Source organism: Calypte anna, chromosome 8 (assembly GCF_003957555.1).
Source record: "Calypte anna isolate BGI_N300 chromosome 8, bCalAnn1_v1.p, whole genome shotgun sequence".
Taxonomy (NCBI): Eukaryota; Metazoa; Chordata; class Aves; order Apodiformes; family Trochilidae; genus Calypte; species Calypte anna.
Genome location: NC_044254.1, coordinates 1,388,634 through 1,410,912, shown reverse-complemented (window position 1 = coordinate 1,410,912; position 22,279 = coordinate 1,388,634).

Here is a 22,279-nt window from a genome sequence, read left to right as displayed (position 1 = left end):
TTAAAGCAGCCCAGGTGGAAACAGCTCCAGACCTTCAAAAGCTTCCTCAGCAGCCTTGGCCTGGACACAGGAAAAGATGTCACTTCAAAAATCAAAGCAGGGCTCATCTCAGCCCATGTACAACCCCAAATGCTTCCCAGACCCCCTGAAAAACAACGCAGAGGTCCCAGGCAGCAGGATGGACCCACCCAGAGCCTCCCTTCCCCACTGTCCTCTTGACCAAAATCTGCCCAGGAGCAGCACCAAATCCCCCTCAGCCCTTGTGCAGGAGCAGGTTGAGTTTTGCAGCCAAACTGATAAAAATGACCAATGGTTTTCATGTGCCTGGACTCTATTTCCCCATAAATAAGGCAGTGATGGGAACTGGGGGAAGGTCACAGCAAGCAGAGGGATCCAGCCCTCATCCAGGACAGCATCTCTACTGAGGAGAGTGTGCAGGCACATCTCTGCTCTCCTTTGAAGCCACTGGGAACTGAGGGACAGGCACTTTAAAGATATCAAAATGCCTAAAGGAACAGATAAGACCCAGATAGCAGCTGGTGAAACCCAGACCCTCAGCAGGGTTTTTTTTTAGTTTTTTTTTCTTCCCCCAGGGGTCCTTAATGGGAGTTAAGAGCTTACAGATCTTTGTGGATAGGGACTTGAGGTGCCTTTAAAAAACCCCAGCAATTCTGGTGGCTTTCCTGAAGAGATTTAAGCACACGTGCTGCACATCAGGGCTTGTAAACCTTCATGTTATCACAGGAAACCACCTGCAAGAGAACCCTCCCCTCCAGCCTGGCTGCACTGCCAAACCTGCCCCCTCCTTTTATTAATGCAAGGGAACATCTCCCCTCTAAACAGCCCCAAAACCAGGAGGCCAGGTCCTCCCTGACTGCAAAGCTCTGCCATTCCAGGACAGCTGAGGACCCAGGCTCATGGTGCCTCAATCTTCCTCCTCCCTTCCCCTGTTTCTTTACTCTGAGCAGGGCTATTTGACCAGAGATGCCTAAAAATACAAAGCTGACCTGAAGCCCTCCACCTACCACACCAAAAAACCCATCCAAGCATCCATTTCCTTCTCTGCCTGCAGCTTTGCCTCTTTGCACACCAATGCCCTGGCTATGGCTGTTGGAAGCTTCCATCTAAGAAGGTTTTAGCAGGTCATTTTCTTAGAGAGAGGCAACTTAAAAAGAAACAAGCCAAACAAAAAACCACAACACAGAAAACCTCTTCTGGGGGAAATTTAACTCACCTGTCTGAACTGGCAAAAAAAACCCTAGAAAAAACATGGCCTTGAGCTGCCAAACTCTTGGCTTTAACCAAGAAAATGCAATTTCCAAGGTGGTTTTTTGTTTGGGTTTGGTTTTGTTTTTAGTGAAAGAAAACGTTCAGAGTGGCTAAATTCCCTTGTTTTCATTAAAAATGTCCCTGTTGTGATGGCTACACTCAGATTTAAAACACAACAAAACCAAACCAACACCTTGAGGGCCTATTAAGGAACTGAAATAGTCACTGAGCACAAGTGAAGGAACTGGTCCAGGTTATGGCCTGGCAAAGCACAGAGAAATGCTCCCTTCTCAGCCTGATGTTAGGGCACCCCACAGGATTTCAGGGATTTATCCATTACCTGGATGAAAACCCAGGTGGCAATGCTTGACCCAAACCCACAGAGGCTCCTTAGGGTCCCACAAGGAGGAGGAGACCAGCCCTGCTGCTGGCTCTCTGGAGCACTTTGTGCATCACCTGCTGGAGATGCCCAACCTGGTGCCAAGGGGACCACTGGGTTGTGGTTCCAGCACCTGATGGAGCTGGGAAAGCTTCAGCATCCCAAGTTTCCAGGCAGTGGAGAAACCTCACACCCCTCCAGATGTTCCTTCCCATGCAGGGGGTTGGATCTTCCTGCTCTTTAAGGTCCCTTCCAACCCAAGCCATTCTATGGTTCTGTGGGCACCATGGGGATGGGAGTGCCACGACCCAACCCTGCCATGGGGAATGGAGAGGGAAAGGTGATGGCAGAGCCTGTGGGAAGGGTGCTCTGGTGGTGCCTGGTGTGGGGCCAAGGGACTGCACACTGTGGCTGTTGTGCTCAGGGCTGCCAGCACCCAGATGGGTTACAAGTGAACATGAACTCTCCCTCCCCATCTGGACCCCATGTACAGCAAGTGGCAAGATTTATATTGTGCTGAAGCATTCCACAGTTTTGAGCACAGAAATGATTGAACTCCAGATGTTAACAAGATGCAGGACCCTTTTTTTATTATTAAAAACGTGATTTCTTGTTTTGCTCATGACAAAACCCATCAGATTTAACTTATTAGGAGCGGAACTGCCATCAGGCAGGGGAAGGGAAGGGGCTGAGGAGCTCAGTGCAGCCCAGGGGGGGATTGGGTCAGAGCAAAGCCATGTCCAACCACTCCTCTGCTCTGAGCCAAGGGCAGGACATGGGTGACACTGGCAGGGCAGGGATGTTGGTGACCTGGGGCTCTGCAGCTTGGAGGAGGAGACTGAGGGGTGAGCTCATTAATACTTATAAATATGGAAAGGGAGAGAGCCAGGAGGATGGAGCCAGGATCTGCTCTGTGATGTCCCATGGCAGGACAAGGGGCAATGGGTACAAGCTGAGGCACAGGAGGTTCCTCATAAACACAAGGAAAAACTTTTTCAGGGTGAGGGAGCCCTGGCCCAGGCTGCCCAGGGGGTTTGTGGAGTCTCCTTCCCTGGAGCCATCCAAATCCCCCCTGGATGTGTTCTGTGTGACTGCTGGAGGTGACCCTGCTCTGCCAGGGGGGTTGGAGCACTCCATGATCTTTTGAGGTCCCTTCCAACCCCTGACTTTCTGTTTCTGAGTCCTTATGCCTCAGTTTCCCCTTGAGAACACGAGGCAGAGCTGGAAGGGAAAGACCTGAGCAAACACCCACCCTGCAGCCTCACCCAACTCAAATCAGAGCAGACACAGAAACCCACCCACTCCCCCCGAGCTCTCCCTGGCAGAACAGGGGCAGAACCAGGACCCAAGGCTGCTGTTCTGGGGCAACTCAGTTCTCATGCCCCAACCTGCCTTCAGAGAGCACCTCAAAGCATCACCAACCTCACTTCCCATCACAAAGGAACCAAAGTCCTCAATACCTCTGCAAGTCCTAAACAACTTCTTCTCTGTGCAGCTCTGCTGGGAACATCCCCCAGCAGCGTGTGGAGTGGTTCAGTCAACATCTGCATCCCAGAGCAGGGGCTGGAGCTGTCACATCTTCACTGCTTTATCCCAGGAACTTTATCACCAGCTCAGAGCACACACACGTCTTTGCACCCCGAGATCAAACAGGTAGGGGCTGGCACCACAGCCTGCTGCCACAAGCCAGCCCCCAGCAGATAGTGCTGCTCCCTGCTGGGAAGAGAAAACATGTTTGGAGCTACGTGACAAGAGGGGACACACAAACACTCATCCTGATGTTGTACAGCCAGACCCACCCAGGGAAGGCACCAAGACAAAGCAGACCCTCTTGCTAAGCCCCAGGAGGCACAGCATCCTTCAGGACCTACACGTTTCCACTCATCCACAGCACATGTCAGCTCTGAGGACAGTCACATCTGTTCTGCTCAGAGGGAGAGGAACAGTTCTGGGGAGGGAAAATATTCTGCTTGGCCAGGCTGAGCTGGGGATAAGCTGGAGCCATGCAGCTGCTCCCCAGCCAGCACACAGGACTGTCCCCAGCAGGGAGAGGGGGGCTGGAGGGCAGAAAAGCAGAAGATGCAAAGTGCCAGGGCTGCTTCTGCCTTTTGATCTCTTTACCCTGCAGCCCTCTGGATAACCTCTGCTGGATAAGGTTGGTTCCTCAGTGCTCTCCTTGCCCCAGTGAGCCCAGGTGCAAGCCAGCAGCAGCAAAGGGGCCTCTGGGTTCATTCAGTGGGGGTTTGCTGGGTACCAAACAGGGGCTGTTTCAGCCCACCCAGGGCTTCAGCCTCCCCTGCTCACCCTGGAGATGAGCACTTGCCCATTCAACACGTCCAGAAAGAGGCATTGCCCCATTCCTCCCCCATCCAGGGACACCATTTCCCTCCTCTCCTGGTTCAGGGAACACAGTTGCTGTTCCACTGCCAGGCCCAGGACAGCAGGCACCAAGGACACAGTGCAGCACACACCTGAAAGCAGAAGGATGGGGATGCACAGGATGGCCCTAACCAGGACACTTGCTTCAGGGTCAGGACCACCCAGGGCTGGAGCTCTCTGCCAGCTTTTCTGGAGCCAACCCCCCAGCCCAGCACCAAAAGCCACTTCCCTCCACAGTCAGGGCTTGGTAAAAGCTTCTGCAGATCAAAGCAGTATTTATGCACCCAAAGGGACACCTTAAAGAGAGCTGAGAGCCTTGTCACTCTGCCTGACCTTATTTTATTCCTTCCTGGCATGTTCTGGGGACAGCTTCTTCCAACCCAAACCTCTCCTTGCTGGCTGGGCAGACTGAGCCATGCCCTTGCCACCCAGCAGCAATGGTGCTGCCCCCCTCTCAGCCCAGACACCTGGTGATGGAGGCAGCTTGCAAGCATGCAGCATTCATCTAATGAATTTAATTGATTTAATGCTGATTTAATGGCATTAATCCCCAGGCAGGGCCCGTTCTAATTTCCCACAGGTTTCCTGAACACAAAACTTTTCATTGCAAGAACAAGGGCATCAGGTGGAAGGCAAAGCCATGCTTTCATGCTTTTTGCTTTTTTTTACACCCCAGAAACCTTTAATGCTGCCCCTTCCCTTCCAAAAAAAAGCCATTTAGCACTGGGGAGGGGGCAAGTGCAAGAGCAGTGGTTGTAGTGAGCACAGGTTATTAGCACACCCCCAGAGGAACACCTCAGATTCACCACCTCACCTGGGCACAGTCAGTAGAGTTGCCTGCAGGGGACAGGTCCTGCAGGACACTTGTCCCCTCTGCTCCTCCCTGGTGTGGGCTCTGCAGCATCTGGGACCTGAGAGCTCCCAGCTCTGCTGACACCAATCATTCCCCCCCTGTTCTTGGCACAGTGGATTCTGCTCAGACACACTTCAAAGAGGCAGCTCTGCTGCAAGAATGTTTAAAGAAAAGAAAAGAAAAGAAAAGAAGTAATATTTCCATCTGTTATTCCAATAGTCTGTGCTGTGGGACTCTCCTCAAGGACTATTTACCTTCCTCTGCTCCTATCAGATGTACAAAATATTTGATTAGCAAGGCAGCAGCATATGAACCCTGCACTGCCCCAGAGCCAAGCCTGCAGGTCCTCTTCTCCTTCAGCTCTGCTCCATGCACATTAATCCCTCTCCAGAGAGGAAGGTGCAGGCAGGGAAGCAGCTTTTTCTTAAAGGCAGGGAAGTCCTCTTGATTTCCTAACTTGAGACCAACAGGACCTGCCTGTGCTTATGTGGGTGCCCCTGGCTGCATTTTGCAGCAACCCAGCCTCACTTCCCAGACCTCACAGCACCCGGGGGTTGAACCCACAGGTTATAAACTCCTGGGCTTTGGTGCTGAGCTCTGAGAGCCAGTGGGAAGCAGCATCTCACCAGGGCTGCTCTGCTGGTACCACAGCACAGCAATCCCCACATTCACACATTTCACCTCAAGGATGATCCCAACCTCAAAAGAGTCCCAGGGAGATGGCAGGATGAGGCCATGACAATATCCCCATTTCATGGCACATCCCTGTGCCCTTGCCTTGCTGGGGAAAGCTGTCTTGAGAGCTGAAAGCCCTTGAGACAATGTCTGCAGACTTGGACAAAGCAAAAAAAAAAATCCCAAACTCACACAATATCATTTGAGTTCAGACACTGGGAGTGATGTGAAGGCTGCTGGGGGTTTCCTGATGCTCAAGGGAAGGAGGAAAGAGGGCACTGAGCAGAGCTGGTAACCTAGAGAGCTCAGTTATTATTTTAAATGAGAGCTCAGATTTGGAAACATATGAAATCCATCATGCCTTTAGCCACAGAAATAGATCAAGGAGTCTGGATACTTGAAGTGCCTTTTCTCAGTTCAGCAATAGGGAGAAGTATTGCACAGTGGCACATTTAGGGAGTTTGTAATTTAAAAGGGGCTTCATTCAATAATTATGTCAGCATTTGTTGTAATAGTAATCAGTAACAGTTAATATAACTTACAGTAAATACCAGATTGCCATTTAATAGTGTTAATATACAAGCTATAAACCATATGCTTGTGCAATTATACTGATAAGTTTCAAATCAGCAACAAATAATGACAAAATCTGTTCACAGATCCTTACAGAAAATGGAAAGAATTGCAGCAGCTGAAAGCAAAATCTGCAAAGGGTCTTTAGGAGCAGAGCCCAGTGTGGCTTTGGGGGGAAGATTGTCACCAGCTGCAAAAAAGGAGCAATAAGGACTGGACCTTCATCTGCTGGATTGGTTTTTGCCAGCCCTTACCTCCACCTGACACTGGGGAGAGCATCCCAGTGCCTCACCTGAGCTATTTCCCCCCTGGCAATGAGACCTCTGTTCTGAGAGCTCTTGCTCTGCTGGTCCATCCAGTCACCCAGACAGATTTCCCCTAAGGCTGGGAAACTCTCCAGGACAAGGAGGGAGAAAGCTCCCTTCCACCCAGGCTCATTTCCCCCAACTTATGATCAAAATAAAACTCAGCAGAGTACTGAGAATGCCCAACCAGCACCATCTGCAAGCCTAGGGTGAGTTTGGTTGAATACTTGGGGCCCAAAGATGAAGAAAACCTTTCCCTCAAGGAACTTGAAACATTTGGATTGCTGTATTTTACAGGATAAGTGCTACCCAGTAGGACCAGCTCTCTCCCTTCCCTGACCTACCCAGCTGGGCAGCAGATCCCAGGTGGTCCCTTCCTGGGGCAAAGAGGGTGGCAAACACAGGAAGTGTCATGCAGGACCAGTGCAGCCACATCCCAGCATCTTCTCTCCTTTTCAAGCAAGCTCTGAGCTCCTCATGAAGTAGCCAGTAAACAAATGGGGCAGGAACCAGCTCACACTCCCAGCTGCACACAGCTGGCCTCATCTGCAAGTAATTAGAAAACAAAAAATTAGGTTCCTATCCTCCACAAGACCTTAATGGGCTTTTCTTCAGCCAGAAATATCCCTCTTACAGTGATAAATTATTAAGCCTTTTTTTCCTAACCCAGCAGGAAGCATTACAATGGAAAAAAAAAAAGACAAAAGGAGAAACGTGTCCATTTTTGGCAGCACTGGTAGGGAGGAGGACAGTGGCAAGGGACAGGAGCCAGCCCAGTTTGAAGAGTTTTGGGGAAAGGATGGAGTCTACCCCAGCCTGGCTCCTCCACAGTGCATCCTTAGCCCTGGGAACTTGGCCCCAGGCAGCCTGCATCCCCACGGGCACAGCAGCTGAAAAAAAGGCTCAGAAAGCAGCCAGCAATCAGCTAGTCCTCAGGAAACCAGCTTAACAAAACTGAAGGCTTTTCTAGGATAAAACTGGCCCCACCTCGTCATGGGACAGAGGGGGAAGAGGCTGCTGGGGGGTCACTGAGCTGTCACAGCCCAGACAGACATGACCAGGAGGTGCTGGAAGTTTTTGGTGCCTCCACACACATCCCTGCCTTGGCAAAGTGGTGCCCACCCTGGCACTGCCCCACACGTCTGTGTAAGAATGGAAAACTCAGGAGGAGGTGCCCTGGCTGGGCTCCCAGAAGCATCCAGAGAAGTGTGATCTTCCCTCCCCCAAAAACAAGCCAGGGAAATTAATCAGAGCAGCCTTTCTTGTGGGTTCTGCTGGCAGTGGCAGGGCTGGACAGGACCAGGACACAGATGACACAGGGCCATAAAACATCTCAGAGCAGCAGCCACATGATGTGAGGCTCGAGCCTGACCACAGCCTGAGTCAGCCCATGGCCACCCCTCTGCCTCCAGCACACTCCTGGCTCTGGCCCGGGCAGCCCAGCACCATTAACCACCTCCAGCCTGGAGGAGGGCTCAGCATCTTCCAGGCCAAGTGTTTGCACTTGTGCTGTTTTGGGGGGAACCTCCCTGGTTTCAGATGCAGACACCAACCCCCCCCCCCAGAGCCCCCCAGGGACCAACAGTGAGGCCAGTGCAGCACCCAAAGCAGCAGAGATGCAAGAAATGCTGTGTAGCTCAGAGAGCTGGGAGAGGGAGGGGATTCTCCCTTTCTGCTCTGCTCTGCTGAGACCCCCCCTGGAGTTGTGTGTCCAGTTCTGTGAGTCCCCAACACCAGAAGGACACAGAGCACCTGGAAGGTGTCCTGAGCAGAGCCACTGAAATGCTGGGAGGGCTGAGCAGCTCCCTGGGAAGCCAGGCTGAGGGATTGGGGTTGTTGAGCCTGGAGAAGAGGAGGCTCCCAGGTGAGCTCAGAGCAACCTTCCAATATCTGAAGGGGCTCCAAGAAAGCTGGGGGAGGGCTTTGGACACTGGTGTGTAGCAAGAGGACAAAGGGAAATGGTTTCCAACTGGAAGAGGGGAGATTTAGGTTGGACATGAGGAAGAAATTCTTTAATTTAAGGGTGCTGAGCCCCTTCCCAGGTTTCCCAAGGAAGCTGTGGCTGCCCCATCCCTGGCAGTGTCTCAGCCCAGGTTGGATGGGGCTTGGAGCACCCTGGGCTGTGGGAGGGGTCCCTGCCCATGCAGGGGGTTGGGAATGGATGAACTTTAAGGTCCCTTCCAACCCAACCCATTCTATGATCCCCCAAAAGCCCAAGGCAAGCCAAAGCCACCCCCAGCCCCACTCCTTTCAGCCTGAGCCCATCCTACAAAGCACTGTCCCAGGGAAGTGAGTCTCACCTGGGGTCTGCAGTTATCACTGGTTAAATGGCAGAGCATTTAGAGGCTCCTCTTTAGGGCTTCACACAATGGAAGAGAACAAATGACTGCCAGGGGAGATATGGTTTGCATCAGTTAATCACCATTTCCAATAAAATGGGAGAGAGGCTCTGCGGAGGGTAAGACAGCAGAGTTCAGCAGATTTTATCAATAACACTGCAGGATCCCTACTGTGTGGCTAAGAGAGTTGCCATGGTTATTATGACAGATTTACTATCCTTGTAACTTAATGCACCATAATAAGTATCTGCATAGTTATTATTGTTTTACAATGATAACTATAATTCAACCACAGCTTTATGACTAAATTTGTAACATTACTGCCATGTTCTGGGAAGAATTGGAAGCAGGGTAATTCACATGCTTTCTCAGAATATAGAAAGAAAGAGATCCTGGTTGGTGCCTTTTTCCTGCCTTTTTGATTGCCTCTTTGAGAACAATTTTTGTGGTTTGCTTACTGTTGGTTTGGGAGAGGGTGCTCCACCAATGCACAGAGGTAGATGAAAAATGGGATTTTTCCACTGCAGAATTGATCCTGGGGGGAAAAAACCAAAACAAAACAACCCCCCAAAGTCTTTCAACATGAAATTACTAGAAAATTCCCACGTGTTGCCTGTTGGGATGGAGATACAAAGTGCTGTTGAGATGAACAAGAAGGGTCAGGTTTTGTTCAGCAAGAACAACCTGATAAAAAAAAATAACATCACTAAAACATCACTGATCATCCTGGTGATCAGTGCAAACAAAGCACTGCTGGAAAAGTGTCCCTGGCAGCCCTGAGCAGCATGAGGATGGCTCTGCCCCAGCTTGGGGGCAGTGACTGCAGAGCCAAGCACCTCCTCTCAGCTCCATGCCCAGAGCACAGCCCCAAGCCCCTGGCAGCCCCATGGGGAGACACTCCCTGGGCAACAGCTCAGTGAGCAGAAAATACTGCCCAAAAACCTTAAAATGGCATTTACAGGTGGATTAGCCTGCTCAGACATGGAGGGATTGGAAGAATCAAAGCTCAAGGGATGGATGTTTTGGCAGCTCTGAGGGCACAGGACCCACATCAGGGGTCCCTACACCTGCACCCCCAGCTGCTCCTCCCCAGGAGGGGGGAACAAGTCCCCCCTGGGCTGAAAGCCACACAAGCAGCTGCTCCCCAGGGAAAAAGAGGAGTAGAACCTGAGCCTAAAATACAACCAGGATTTTCAACAGGTCCCCTTGCAGCCTCCTCCCAAGGATCTCCTCTGTCTGAGGACTTAGCTGCTTCTTGGGTTTCCTAGCAAGTGCAATGTTGCCAGTCACCCCCCAGCTTTATGGGGAGGTTTAGGGGTTTACATCCTTTTTTCGTTCTGCCCATTTCCCCCAGGGGGCTTTGGGGATGCTTTAACAGTGCCTCTTGGACACAGGAAGCACCTATGCCACCTAATTAAGGTAGAAAAGGGGCATTTTCCAGCCCCTCCTCACTATTCCCCATTATTCTGCAGACTGGAGCTTCAACTTTAACCCATCAAATGCATCTTCTGGATGGCCACCTCACTCCCAGATGCCTGCTCAGCTCTCCCACCCCTTTCCTCCAGGTTGGGAACACCACATCCCCTCCTCAGGAAGGTCCTAGGGACCCTTGCTCACTCCAGGGCTGGTTACAAGCTTTTGGGAAGGAACCCAGCTTTTTCCAAGGCAGGTAACCCAGCCTGAGCTACCCCTCTGGATCCTGTGCTGAGTCCCCAGCTCCCCATCCCAGCCTCCTCCCATACAGGGCTCTTTTTAGCAGCATTAATACAAGGTGAGCAACTCCCAGCACTTGTGTTGGGCAGAAGGTGACAGAGGAGGCTGACTGCAGAGATCTGAGCTCCAGGACTTGGAGCCTTTTAGGTTCCCAACTCTCCTGCTTTCTTGAGTGAATTGTGGCCTTTTCCCATTCCTCATCTTGATTTGAGCAGGAGTGGAGGTTTCCCCAGTCCCCCAGCACACATGATGGGACACCACAGGTGACAACCCTCACCTCATACATCAAGTGCCCTCCTCTCAAGGCTCCTCAGGGACTTCAGAAATGTCCCCTTCTGCTTGGGGAGCCCCAAAAGCTTCCCAGCAGCAGGAGGAGAAGGCGGGCAGACTGGCAGAGGCAGTCACACCAAGGCCAGGCACTGATGCCCTCCCTCCTACCCATGATGGTGTCAGCCCAAGCTTACCTCATACTCCCCACTGCCACCACCACCACCTCCTGCTCCCGTGGCTGATATGTGAGAGGAGATAGAGGAAAATCTCCTCATAAAATTAACTGAGGCTGCATGAACTCACAGATCATAAACTCAGAGGGGTTTTGCAGCTCGCCTAGCAGGGAAGGGGGAGGCAATTTAGCAGAGGGGACTAATTCACAGCAGCTGTCCCATCACATCCCACACCCCCTCCCCGTGCTCAGGAGGATTTAGGGGAACCCAGAGCTGAAGGCTCCCAAGCACAGTGCTGGAAAGCTGGCACTGTCAGCTTGAGGTCAGACTGCATGGCTGAGGCACTCAGTCTGCTCCCAGCTGAGGGCCCATGGCCAAGCTGTGCTCTCAGGCACAGGCAGCCTGCCCAGAGCAGAAATCACAGACACTGAAGGCCAAAGGATGAGCAGATCCATCCCATGCTCTGGGTGTTGCAGATGACACAACACATCTCTTGGGTGGGGGGAGTTGTGGGGTACCAGGCAGAGAAGGTTTCCCCAGGGTGATGAAGAGGACTGTGCCATGGTCCAGCAAGAAGGACCCAACACAGGAGGCAGAGGGTGCCACCCTGGGGACAAAACTTATCTCCAGCCTAGCTTTGGAGCCTCCAACTGAAATCCTTTTGATATATGATCAGGGATATTTGGGACCAACCCTTCATGAGGAGATTCCCAATGCATCCTTCAAAAGCTCATGGATGGAGCTCAGTTCTGGGAGCCATCAGCTCTCCCAGATCAAACACCAGCCTCAGGAGCAGGGTTCTACCTTCATCCCATCCCCAACTCCACCACAGCACTGAAGACCTTTTCCTACTGCTTAGTCCTGAATCACCTCCCCACAGCCCTTCACACAGCTCCACAGCATCAGCAAGGTGACTGCACATCACTCCTTGAGGTTTCGCTTTGGCTTCCCCTCACAAAGCCAAGAGCTTCAGGCATGGGGAAGAAATAACCACTAGTGCTGCAAAACCTCCTCCCACATCCCATTTCTCTCCAAAACATTGCCTGGGGAAGGGCCAGCCCCATGGATGGTGCAGGTGTCCATGCATCCAAGGCAGCAGCTCAATGGGGAGGAAGAGAAGGAGGATGAAGCTCTTTTCTACACCAACACAGTCCAGGACTTTGCAGGCACAGACCTTCTGTGGTCACCTGCCTTCAGGGGGGACACAACTGTCCCTCTCCTGTCAGCCTCTTGGGCTGTGGTCCCCAAAAAGCATAGGTGAAACAGAGCAGGAAGGGAGGGCCAGCTCTGAACTGGAGCTGGTGCTTGGACAGACAGACTTTCCTCTTGCCCAGATAGGACCCATAAATCTCCAGGACACGTTCCTCAAGCTCCCCCCACCTCTGGGAAGCTGGGAGCTGCCTCCTGGGAACGGGAGCTGCGCTGCCTCCCCAGCTCTGGACAGCGGCGATGCTGTTGGAGAGACATCTGTTCCCCATCCAGCCAGCAGTGTCTTCCTGATCTGCCTCTTAAAAATTACAAGGCAATTTGGAGATTCTATTTTGTACTTTTGATTTGCCCAAACACCTGAAACATGAGCTCTCAATCCAGGATCAAAGGCTTTCTCTGGAGCAACACAGACGGCTATATCCAGAGCTGTATTTATGCGTGATGAGGAACGCCTGCCCTGGAGAGGGGATTTGGCACGAGTGCCTCTGCTGCAAAGCCTGAAACTTCATCTCCTCCAGGGAGGGAGAAGGGAGGGAGCTGGGGTGGGGGTGATGTCCTGGCAGGTGAGGGTCAGCACCAGCCCTTTCAGTGCAGGGCAATGGTGGGGTGATGGATGCCTTGCAGAAGGGGTGCCCCACCTGTGTCATTTGTCCCCCATCACTCCTGCTCAGGTCCTGTGCCTGTCTGTAGGACTGAGACCTCTCTGCTGGCTGGGAGCTCTCTTCTTTGTTTTGCTCCATCTCTGGGGGCAGCTGCTTGGTGGACATAAAGGATGCAATCCTGGATGCTAAAGGATGTTTGAGAAGTCCAAGACCCCGGATCCCTGTGGGCTGGGATTGGACATCGATTAAACTGGAAGAGGTTCAGGCTTGTGAACTGGTGTGACCAAACCCTCAGTGCCACAAAAAGGTGTGGCTGCACTGCTGTTGATAAAGGCTGCACTGCTGTTGATAAAGGCTGCACTGCTGCTGATACCATTTTCAATGAATCTTCTCCCTTGACCTACATCACTGGGGTGAGGGACAGACCTGGCCCCTGGAGAGAGCCTGGTTCTGGATCTGAGGCTCAGATGGGTTTCTGCTTCTCACCACAATAATGTGCTTCAGGAGAAGAGGATGGGATTCTCAGAGAAAGGGAACAGTAGGCAGTGCACGTTGCTTGTGGGAAAGCTGGCAGCAACATGAAGAGGATGTAAAGAAGCCAGCCCTGACACAGGGAGCAGGCCAGAAACCATCCACAGGTGTCAGACAGAGGACTGCCTTCTCCTGCCCTGCTTCTCCTTTCAAATCAATTCAGAAACGTTGGGGAATGCAATAAAATGCCAGATGCCTCTGCCTTCTGGGCATCATCATTTTTAGAGAACATGAAATGCATCAGCTTACATCAAAGTTACCATAGCCAAAGGCTAAGAGAGACTTAACTCTGCCCTCTTAGGTCAAAGCCTCCCTCTGGACTACTCACAGGCTGCAACGAGTGTATGGCCAACTTTTGTTGTAAAAAAGGTGTAAATCTGTGCTCTCAGAGGAGGATGAGGTGGGCAGTGCATGGCAGGGCTGTCCTAGAGCTGTCTCCCTGGAAGTCAGTCACCCAGCAGGGATCTGCCCCTTGCTGCCATGGGAGAGAGCAGCAAGTCACTCCATTTCCCCTGATCCTCAACCCCAGGATGGGCAGGGACAGCCCAGACAGCAAGTTCTCCATCAGGTCTGTAACTTTTCAGCCAGCCAAGCTGGGGGAGATGAGTTGAGTTGCACCTTCCCATGATCCCACATCTCCATTTGTAATCAACAAACTTCCATTAAATCAGCCTGGAAGTGCCTGTGATGCAACCCCAGTGCTCCTTTATTGGGAAATTTGTTGTTTGGTTGGTTTTTTTGTTGGTTTTTTTTTTTTTTTTTGCCACAGTTTCTTCACACATTGAGGGACCTTCAGAGAAGTGCTGGGAAAAGGCACCCAAGAGCTCCACAAACCCCAGCATGCTCACACCCTGCCAGTTCACAGACATTTTGTACTGGAAACGAGCTGGGAAGAAATTTTGCCACAAGAATTCTCAGCAAATTATGAAGTCTTGGAAAAAGCAGATTTTGGTTCTACTGAGAAGTTACTGTTTTGACAGATGTTTTAAATACATTTTTAAGAATTTTATTTTTTTTTTTAATTGAAACTGAAGGAGGTCCTGAAACCAAAGACGGGGCCAAGAAAAAAACCTCAGAAAGATTCCGCTTTGAAACTGTCTAAGCAAAATGTTTCCCTTTTCCTCCTCTTCCCCAGTTCAACAATTTGGGGTATGGAGATGAATTCACAGAATTTCCCATTCTCTGAATCTGCTTTTTTTCTTTTTTTTTTTTCACCTGGAAAATGTTTTGACCGAGAAATGCCTTTCATGGCCCATTGAGCCCAAGGCCTTTGAAGGCCTCAGAGTGAGTGGGTCCTGCACCTCCAACATCCCAGTGTGGTTTCCATGTCAATTGTCTGAAACCAGAGATTCCCTGAAGGTCAGAGATTTTATAAAACCCATGAGTTACCAGTTTATCCCAGCAGAGCAGCAGCCAGGGCAATGGGGCAAGGAACCAAGGACAGAAGCCCTGCCATGGGCAGCTCCTTGGCCATACCCCGTGATGCTGTGTCTCACACATTAATCCTGGATTTTGAGACCCAGAGGTGTCAGGGCAGCTCCTGAGCATCCCCTGGAGCTGCAGCACCTCCAGTGCTTGCAGCATCCTCAGGAAAAGGAGGAAACCTTTCCAACCTGCCTCTGGAAACCAGGCAGTGTTACCCAGTGGGAGCTGCTTCCCTTCAACGGGTCCTAAAAATCCCATTTGGAAATGCAATTGCCTCGCTCCCCTCCTGCCTCACACTGCTGTGTAAAGAGGGGGTGTCTGACACTTCAGGGCACGTGCACACGTGCAAAAAGGAGCAGGAGCTGCTGAACCTTGAAGCAGTTGTTATTCTTTGCAGCCCACGTGCCCTCCAACACTAACATTATTCTAAGATGCAGGTAACGTGTGACACATTTGCTTTTCCCCCCCAAAGTACAACACCCTTCCCTTCTCCTGTCCCTCCTTCCCAAATATCAATCATCAGCAAAGACAAGGCAAATGAACTTTTAATCAATAACAGCTACTGTTTCTTGTACTGGGACTGTTTATGATTTAAAAGGGGAAAAAAAAAAAATTAAATCAATCCTGATGTGAACATTCTCCCACTTGGAAAAACAGCCCAATCTTGTATCAAAAGGTTGGGGTTTTCATATGTTTTTAAAAGGTTTAAAAGCTAAATTAATTTGAAATTGTTTTTACATATCTTGCCTATAGACAGAACCACATCATATGATGAGGAAGGGTGGTCCATGCTCTATTAATGTTCCCAGTAAGTACTTTAGCACCAGTCTGTCTGCTCTGTACACATTTAATACCATTGCCATCTAAAAACCATGACTATTCCAACCACAGAGTGTCCGTCCAGGAGCTCTGGTTGGCAGTCTGTCCCCTTTCCATCCAGACCAGGTACAGCAGACAGCTTCTGGTATGTCTGCAGTCCAACCCCACTCTCTTCATACCAGCAGGCAGAATCCAGAGACTAAAAAAATTACTTTTTGTCAAGAAAGCACCAAGAAAGGGTCCAGTCCTCCTGGCTGGGCAACACCCAGCCAGGATAATGATGAATAAATGTCCTAAAGAAACAAAAATATAAGCAGGAGCTTGTCCCAAGATCAAGGGAGCTCATAAAGGCTCCAATAGGAGATGGACTTCTAAAATACCTCTCTGGAGCTGGACCTTGGCACCTAAAAATAGGCAAGGCTACAAGTAAGGATTATAATGTTTTTTGAAGTTGGTGTGGGTTTTGGGTTTTTTTTGCCAAAAGCTTGCTATTCACAGGGCCTGAGCATCCAGAGGACTGATAGCTCATTTTCATCTTCATATATCACAGCATTTGGAGTAGCTCAAATGGCAACGTGCTGGCTCCAGTCCAGATTTATCTGAACATGAGACACAAACCCAAACAGTAAATGAAATGGCATCCACGGAGTTTTATATGAATCCCAGATGGGTACATTTTGTCCTTTGCAGACACAGACTGTCCTGGCAGGCAGTTCCTCCAACCCATGTGTCCATCCACCAGCCAAAGTGATGCCCTCTCTGTCTTTCCACCTTCCCTGTTTTGGGGATCCCATTGCTTCTTGTCTTTAAGTCCTGAGACATCCATCCCATGGCCATGTGGAACTTGCAGTCCCTCCTTGGACTCTTCCCACGAGTGGCACTGCCCACCCCAAGCCCAGGTTTGGGTGGAGAAGTCTCCTTTCAGCAGGGTGATGGGGCAGCCCAGCCATGAGCTGCTCCGTGCAGGACAAACCAGGAGATTGGGGGATTTTTGTACCTAAACCAGAGCTGCTGAGACCCACCTAGGGGTGGAGGAAGGGGCAGGGTTTGGGCTCACAAGGATGACTGGCAGGGAGAGAGAAGATGTTCCCCAGATGGCTGAGGGGAAATGGCTCAGACACACATTCCCCAGGACTTCTGAGTCACTGGCCAAGGATGACCCAGCTGCAGAAAGCAGGATGTGAGCAGGCTGGCCTGGGGCATGTGGGCTGTGCTGCTGGGGCCAGCTCTGCATAGCTCCCACCAGCACAGGGGGATGCCCAGAGAACCCAGCACAGAAAATGATTTGACCCCTCCATTTCCCTACAGAGAGAAACCCCGTGTCCTCTGCTGTCACTAAGCACACCTCCTCTGCCACCACCCTCACATGGGATTGTGCCCCAGCCTCTTTTCTTGACCTGCTAGGGGACAGGGTGCACAGTTTGCATGGTGACACAGAGACACGTGGGGTTGTGGCCATGCTTGAAGTCCCCTCTTGCCCTGGCTGCCCACAGCAAAGCAGCTCCAGGGAGGGAGGAAGATCCTTTGCTCAGTTCCTGCCCCAAGGACAGCCAGCAGGGAAGGCAGAAAGGTGAATTCTGACACTTCCCTTGGTACCTTGGGATCAGTGGCTGAACCAGAGATGGGACTTGGCCTTTCTTCATTTTATGTTTCTTCCATGAGGCCTCCAACCCCTGGTGAACACCTCACACTCTTCTCTCCTCCAGGGCTCTTGTACCACCATGCCCATGATGCCAGCAAACACCTTCTAGTTGCACACTGAGGTGAGTACTCACTGAGTATCTACTCTCTCCTCCAAGTGGAGAGGAGACATCAGGCAGCTTTTTAGGATCAGAATAGAAAAGAAGTTTCCTCACTTACAGTTTTGCCAGACTTTAGCTGGGCTCCAATTTTCCATGCTGGGTTTTTCCCTTGGGCTGTGTTTTGTTTTGTGTTTGTCAAAAAATTCCATGACTCCATTTCCACCAGCCCTTTGAACGAGGTCTAGGGAGGTCTTTTCTTTCTTTATTTTTTCTTTTGCCCCATGTTAAAACATTATTACAACCATTTTACTGAGAAGCAGCACTGCCTCCAGGCTTGGCAAGAAGTGTCCCCTGAGTGAGAAGACAAACTTTTCCCCATCCCTGTGACAGCACCCGATCAGGAGCCTCCAACACAGCAGAGGCTGGCTGGAGTTTGGCAGATGGATGAAGCACAGAGAGCTCTCCATCTTCTGAGGGGCCTCAATCAACAGTTTCCAAACAACACAGCAGCAAACTGCCTGAACACAGGGTAAGGCTGAAAGAGAGTCCTTGTTTTGACAACCAAGCAGTGCTGAAAGACAAGAGCATCTCATGCAAATAAACAAAGGTCCCCCAGAGCTGAAGTATCTGGACCCAGGTCAAAGGATGGAATTTGTGATAGGGGTAATTATTGAACCCAAAAGCACACACGAGTTTTCAGATATGGATTTTGTCTGCTGGGAAGTACTAATTCAAGTGGACTGGACCCCTCTGTGGCTTTGAGTGGAATCCAGCAGCTTTGAATCCAAACAGTCACAAGAGAAGAATGGAGAGGGAGATGGGGAAGTGAGGAAGGCCAAACCAAAACACTCAGTTTGGGGCAGATCGATTAACCTGAAACCCATTTTTGTTCACTTCACCAGGAAGATGGATGTGTTCTGCTGACTTGGCAAGACCTCCTCTTCTTCAGGGTTTTGGGTCCACCAGTAAAACATCAACACAAATCCCCACCATTATTCCAGCTCCAGCTGAGGCACGTTCTAGGGAGCCCTTGAGCCCACTGTGGGGCCCTGTGGAACCATCAGCCAGGACTGGGAGCCCTGTGGGGCCATGGGGGCCAGACCCAGAGCAGACTGAGAGCCCAGTTTTGGCTACAGGAGCCAAGGTTCAAAATTAGAATTGCCTCACGATGCGAAACAAAGAGAGGAAAAAAAGTCCAGAATCATCAGCAGCAGAAAAACTAACCCAAAAAAACCCCAAACCAACCAGTTTGGGGCTCCAGGAAAGTCAAATGGGAAGAAATGTGTCTGCCACGAGGAAGGGTGAGCAAGGGTGGGAGAGGAGGTTTTGAAAGAGCCCAGCTCAGCCCAGCCAGAACTCTTCTGAGAGGCTGAGCAGTGAACAGAGAGACCTTGGCATACCTCTGTGACTGCTGTCAGCAGAGCCTTGGCACCCAGGACCTGAGAAGGGACAGCATCCTCTGGCAACAGCCCAGGCCTCAGGGATGGGTTTCAGTCTGGATGGTCCTAGCTGCAGTTGTTCACACCAGGAATCCTGCTGAAGTCCACGACTGACAGTCCGTGCAGAGACAGGAATAATTCTCTGCTTTGCTGGAGAGGTTGTGAAGTGGCCAGAGAGCAGGGAAAGCCAATGGGTAAAACAGCTGCAGTCCCACAGCGTGCCAGGCTGGAGTCACTTCTTGCCTTTAGAGAAGATTAAATTTAAGACCTGTCAACCTCAACAGTGTTTAGGTCACTTTTCTTCCTCTGCATTGACAGGGAACAAATTTGCAGCCCTGAGGTGTTATTTCTGCACCTCATGCTCTGAGTTGCTCCCTTTCTTTTAGTGTGCTGGACCTGTTTCCTTCCTGAGGATGATGATTTTTCAGCCAAACGTGTGATCATCTGCATACCTGAGTTATGGAGCACACAGCTACCCGAGGGAAAGGGAATTTGGGTCCTGCTGACCCCACAAATGACACCACTCTGGGCCAGGCCCATTCCCATGGGAAGTGTGGCCCCCCTGGGAGAAGCAGTGCTGGGTTAGTTACCTTCTACCTACCCAACTTGCCACTTGTATTTGCTCCTCAGTTTTCCCCCTATCTGTTCATGGTGTTTCTGAAACACCAAACCACTGAAAGCTCCCACGTAGACCCAGAGCTATTTCCTAGCCTGAGCTCTTCCATGCCCTGCAGGAGCAGCAATTCCCTTTTCTAAAGCACAGACCAGTGCCCTGTGCCCCACCACCTCCAAGGTACCACAGGCTGCTCCTACAATGAACAAGGAATGAAAGTTCATCTATGCTTGGCAGTTCTATAGAGATGAGAAAATTCTAAAAGAGGCCTTTAATGCTCAGGATAAAGATTTGGACTCCAAATAACACAGTAAGTTGAAAACAACATAGCTAGAATAACTGGGCTGGGAGCTTCCATGTGCATTCTTCCCAGCATCTCCCTGTACTTGTGGGTGCAAGCAGTGGGTTGTAATGCTGCTGGGGAAACCTGGCTGAAGGGAACAGAGTCCCACACACTGAGAGGGAGATGGTCAGCACCAGGACTTGAAAGAATAAATGGGTAAGACTGGGAACTGCTGGATCTGAAGTGTCTGGGTGGGGAGGGATGCACTGTGCCTGCTATCACATGCACCTTTGCTCTGGCTGAGCCATCACCTTGCTGATGAGCCCAAGAGGCTGCAGGGGTCTGAGTGGCTCTGGGGATCTGAAGTGACTTTCTGTGGTGCCAGCTTCAAGCTAGACAAGACCCCACATGCAGCTGGTTTAAGAAACATGCTGCTGAGGGGAGTCCTCCTGGCTCAGGGACCCAAGCTGTGTTTAGATGAGGTTATCCCAGAATGGTTCCCAAATCTCAGATCTGGAGGCATGCTTTGGCTGAGGCCCAGCCCCACATTGGGTATGTACCAGCAACCCCAGAGCCTCAGTTTGCAGGCAGAGGAAGCCCAGATGGGAATGCTGGCACATTGCAATAGTTCCCTACCCTGCTGGGGCCAGAGACCAAGACACAAGGACTGCTTAGCACAGACAGAGCTCAAGTGACCTGTCTGGTCACAGAGTGCTTCATCCCTCCTGACTCTGCCCCTTCCTCCAGCAGCAAGCAATCCCTTCTCTTCATCAGACCCCTGCAAGGTTCCATAGGGAACAAACCCCCTGGACAACATCTCCACATTTCCAGCTGACTTGGTTAGAGAGCCATCAAACTGCACCCCAACTGCACTGGTTTTGTCTAGGGAGGGTTTTTTCCTTTTGTGATGCCAAGTGCCATGCAAAAACCCAAGTGGATGATGCCACCTTATCAGTCAAGGTCATTACCCCACAAAAACTGCAAGAAACCCCTATTTTCTGCAAACCACAGCTGACTGATGTTAATTATACAACATACTGTGAGTCCATATGGACTCTGTTCCATAAACATTTTTCTTATGATCAGTCTTTCTGGATCCATGTCCTGCCAAACCCTGCTTGTTTTCCTGGGCCATCTTATTTACTGCCTTAGTCTGGTGTTAGATTTTTTCCCCAGTCCTCTGGAATTTCCCTAGAGTTCCCAGATTTGTTTAAAAATTGACACTAATGGTTCAGATTTCTCATGGACCAATTTGTTTCTCCTTTGATGCAAGTTATCTGATCCTGCAGAATGTCTTACTTTAATCACTGCTGTTTAACATTCAGCTTCATCACTGATAGAATACAAAGTGTTTCATTATCTCTGTGAAGTATGAATGTGTCACCCTACTTCTTTCCAAGCAGAAAAATAAATGTTGAACAAATAACTTTGTCTCTTCTACACACAGGCTGAATATTTTCCCATTATTGTCTGAGATCTCGTTATAGGACTTGGCTTTTCTTGATACCTTTAAACAGTTTCTTGTTCTTGTTAACCCTATGCACCAGAGATTTTCCACTCCTGCCTTCAGCTTCTCTTCCCAGATGTCTGAATGTTCTCACCAATTTCTATTCACTGCCATCAGATTTTTTATTTACTCTTAACAACAGCCATTAACATGCATGCAGATCAGTGCCACGTATTTATGACCATAACACTATTTATCTAAGTGTATATATATATATATATATATGTATTTATATGCTGAACCTGCAATACCACTGCTTCCACCTTCAAACTTAGCTGGGCTTGCTTATGCAAAACAGAGTTTAGGCTTCCAGAACAGCAGTTACCTTACAGCATCCCCCAAAACAGCCCTACTCACTCCCTGATTATCATCCATTCAACTTTGATTAAATAATTCCTTCCACTCCTTCATTTTACTCCTCATTACTGTCAGCCCAGAGAAGCTGCTCTTCTTACAGATCCAGAGGCCAGAGCTGGGCACCTCTGTGCTTTTAGAAATCCAGTCCCTCATGACATATAAATAGCACTGGTCAGAGCTTTTCTGTGTTTGCACATAGTGTCACGCTCACTGGCAGGGACACAGCCTGCAAATAGGTCCTGGAGTCCCTGCCCATCATGAGACCAGGGAGCTGCATACCTAAAAGGCAGAGGAAGCTGCTTTGGGGTTATTTGGGAGAGGGGGAGGATGTATCCCTCCCCTGCTCCCAGGCTCAAGAAAAGAGGGAAAAGCCACTGGGGACCAGAGACAGATTTCATCAATTGTGACATTTTATTTTGTGTTGGCTTTTTTTTTTCCCTAAGTATCCTTTGTTTTCTAACAATAAATCATATCCTGAGGCAAAAAGGCCTTTAAAAGGTTTGAGCATGGAGTCTGCTTTTCCTGCCTGGCTGGGCAGGCAGGCCACCAGCTGACAGCAGCCATCAGTCTGCAACTCAGCGATCAATCCATCTTCCCTCTGTCAGCACGGGATGGGCACAGGAGGGGGGTGGCACAGGCAGTGCCTGGGGACTTCCCCAGTGCTGGGCCCCAGCTCCCTCACTGCCTTCTCCCCCAGAGCACCATCCCACTGCCTCCTGCCCTTCTGAACACCAGCAACACAGAGGAAGGCAAAAGCCTCTCTTCCAAAGGCAGAGGACGGCCAACAGCCTCCTCCTGGGTAAACACTCCCCTGAGGTTTCAGA